This window comes from Nicotiana attenuata, unplaced genomic scaffold (assembly GCF_001879085.1).
Source record: "Nicotiana attenuata strain UT unplaced genomic scaffold, NIATTr2, whole genome shotgun sequence".
Lineage (NCBI taxonomy): Eukaryota > Viridiplantae > Streptophyta > Magnoliopsida > Solanales > Solanaceae > Nicotiana > Nicotiana attenuata.
The window spans coordinates 82061-85848 of NW_017674761.1; positions in this window are offsets into that span (position 1 = coordinate 82061).

A 3788-nucleotide genomic window follows, 5' to 3' on the forward strand; every position below is an offset into this window, starting at 1 on the left:
TACTTTCTGAGAAGCAGGAGAAAGATCATGAAGAGATTGGGCTGATAAGAAATTCAAATGGTGAAACCATAGTCCAGCCTGTAGAAGCATCACAGGAAGGAATATGTGATGGAACAGGTCCTTCCACCCATAGCAACATGACAGGGGGAACTGACTAGAGAGGAACTGATCCTCGAACCTCGAGGGAACCTGTCCATGAACATATTACTCAGTAACAATACTAGGAAGGAACATCCAAAGAAATTGACACTCCTATTGCAACATCCACGAAATTAGATATAGATGAACCTAGTTCATCTGTTGATCAGAAGTTGTATAGGGGAATGATCGGTTCTCCATTGTATCTTACTGCTAACAGACCTGACATTGTTTTCAGTAGAGGTCTTTGCGCTCGATTTCAAGCAAATCCAAAGAAGTCCCACTGGACTGTTGTCAAGAGAGTATTGAGATACTTGAAAGGCACCACTGACCTTTGCCTTTGGTATCCAAAAGGTAGTAATTTTAACCTAGTGGGATATGATCACGCTGATTATGCAGGTTTCCTTATGGATAGTAAGAGCACCTCAGGTATGGCACACTTCCTTGTTCATGTCTTGTGTCATGGGCTACTAAAAGGCAAAATTTAGTGGCCTTATCTACTACTGAAGCTAAGTATGTTGCTGCTGCTTCATGATTGTGCTCAATTGTTATGGATCAAGTAGCAGTTTATGGATTTTGGTATTGAAGTTGGTTGCATCCCTATTTTCTGTGATAACACTAGTGCTATTAGTATGACTAAGAATCCGGTTCATCATAAGAGAACTAAGCACATAGATGTTAGACACTAATTTTTGAGGGACAACTATGAGAAAGGCTTGATCACTATGGAGTTGTGTGCTACTGACAAGCAAATTGCTGACATCTTCACAAAAGCCTTAGGTAGAGATCACTTTGAGAGGAACAGGTTGGAATTAGGGATGATTAAGATCACCTAAAAGGACCAATTCAAGGTTAAACGAAAAAAAATTTAAAAAAAAAATTGGAAAATTTTGGTTAGGAAGTCTGTAAATTGTGTATAATTAGATTAAATCTTGCTCAGTCTCATACTTTCCATAGAATACTCCTGTTCCATGTTCTAAAATGACTCATTAATCTCTAATGATATTTTCTCTATTTTGGCAAATTTAGACTTACACAAGAGAATTTTCAGTGAAGAACCTAGTTCATCAAGATAACACGGTATGTTTTCTACACTCTGCATAATTTGAAATAACTATATTTGGATCATGAGCAGAGTCCTACCAAATACCAAACTCCTTTTGGACTTATCCGTTACAAGTGAACCAGTCACATTCAAAAGAGTCCCAACCGAATGGAAGTACCTAGATTCTAGGGATACACTCCAATGTCTCTTCAAAGTTGAATTTCAGTTTGATTAAAACTTCTAAGAGTCTGAAAAGCTGTAGTTACCCGATCAGCTTTAGTGTATTCCTTACTTCATCTCTCTCAAGCGGTTAAAAACTCTCATTCTTCTTTCGTCTTCCAAACACAATCTAATTCTCTTCTCTTCCATACCCTAGCCCAGATATGTTGAACACCTCTAAAAATCCTTCATCACCACCACAGGAAACCACTTCCACACCTTCTACAACACCAATCTCTAAGAAAAGATGATGGCTCGTAAGATTGTCGCTGAAGAAGAGCAGATCAAGAAAATAAACAAGCAATTGAAAGCAGGTAGGGAAGAAGAATCCCAGAAATCTGAAGATTCATTTAAGTCTGTTACTAAGGGGGAAGAAAGTAGGTATTCCGAAACTGAACAGGTATCTTCTGATTTTAAAGTTACTCCTGAGACAATTTTTGAAGAGGCTGCAAATTTAGAGAATAGATTTGTACTGGTAGGATCTATAGCAGGTGTTGAGACTACAGAATCTGGAGAAGTTGGTGGTAAAAAAAAGGAAAAAGAAAAAGAGAGCAAGGGTGCTAGGAGTGTTGTGAGGGGAAAGGGTAAAAGAGTGGTTGATTCTTCACCCACTCTTGTTGGCCGAACAAAAGAAACTGGTGCAATGGTTGTTTGGGGAGAGGTACTGAAATAGAAGAGAGTGTGAGCAAAACAGGGGGAAGTGGGAAGCTACTGAGGGGTAGGTTCAACTTGGGAAAAATATAGATGAACCTGTTCCATCTGAACAGGAAACCCTCGCGGACCTACTGATAAAGTTATCAATGGCACCAAAACTCATGCCATTCCCTATGGTTTCATTCTCACAACTGTGCTTGCACATTTCAAGGTACAAGCAAGGATCATTTCGGGGTTAATACTCTGCTTGCTTGCGACTATAAAGTCAATGTCATTCTTAATGAACCTGGTTCATCTAAAAGGACACCTATCAATAGCAAGGTCAGAGCTCTATTACAGGAGAGTGAGGCAAAGGATATTGAGATAGCAAGGCTGAAGCCACGATTGGTTGAGGTAGAATCTGAGAGAGATGTTCTCAGAACTGAACTTGCAAGGGAAAAGGAGAAGAATGATGGAATTCTTCAAGACATGCTGAAACTTCTCCAAGCAAATAACCCAGCCCCTACCTCTTCCAAGCCTTAAATCCTAACCTAGTGTAGATCAACCAGTGACCCGATTCGGGATTTTGTTTCTTTTGCTCATGTTTTCAGTATTTTTATTTCTTCTTATGCTTTGTGGTAGAATCTTATCAATCATCAATGAAATTCACTATTTTTGCTCTAACTATTTGTTCATATTTCTTTGATGGTTAAAATTCTTAGCTTGATCTATGATGATTAATCCATGATTGCATTTGAAGTAGCCTCAGTGGCCATGAGTAAGCTTTAAAATCTGGTTATCTCACATTTTTTATGCAACTTTTCGATGATGCCAAAAGGGGGAAAAAAGGTTGTGCTTTAAACAAGTGATGTTTACAGTTTGAACAGTGATGTTTATAACCTAATGTACCTGATCCTTGATGATAAGTGATATAAAGGAAAACTATTTCTAACATTGGGTTGATGTTTGAGCTGAGTTCTGGCAGGGCCTAAGTGTATGAAAAGCACAGTGTTTGTCATCATCAAAAAGGGGGAATTTGTTGGCCCAAGTAAAGGTTAGTTTTGAAGACTGACAAAGGAACTCAGACATGAACCAGGTCCATCCAGTGGTCCATTCCTCAGGTTCACAAAAACGAGCAGATTCAAGCATGTGGGATGCACGTGAAGGAGATAAGCTTAACTTGGTGTATTTAATATCTCCTGATCGAAAAGGTTGCATAATTGATAAGGAGAAGGAGTCCTTAATCAAAGAGAACACTATCCAAGATAGGGAAGGAGTTAGAAGTTGAAATCAACTAGAACTCTTCCAAGTTATTTCTTCATCTACTAACTCTATAAATTGCAGGATGTTCTCACATTAAAGTGTTGCACAAAAACGCAGAAGTTAAACGTGAATTGGGAGCAAAATAGCAAGGCTTTTTGCAAGCAGTTCGTGTGTGATTCAAGTGTGCAAACCAGAAGCTACATGAACCAGATTGAAGAACCAGCTCCATAAAGAGTTTTATGTGTCTTTCTTTATTTCTAGTTCAATTGTAGTAGGTGTTTTCATATTGTACCTTTCAGCTTTATCTAGAAGCAATTGTAATAGGTATATTGAGTATTCAAAGTTGAAGTTAACTTGAAAGTGTTGCAGCAGTTGAGGCTGTGTGCCACACTGGGATTAGAGTTTTAATCCTTAGGTTTTACAGAGTTTTGTAAAATGTCTGTTTTTGGCTCTAGTGATTTTAGTGGGAAATTTTGGGGAAAAATCCCGT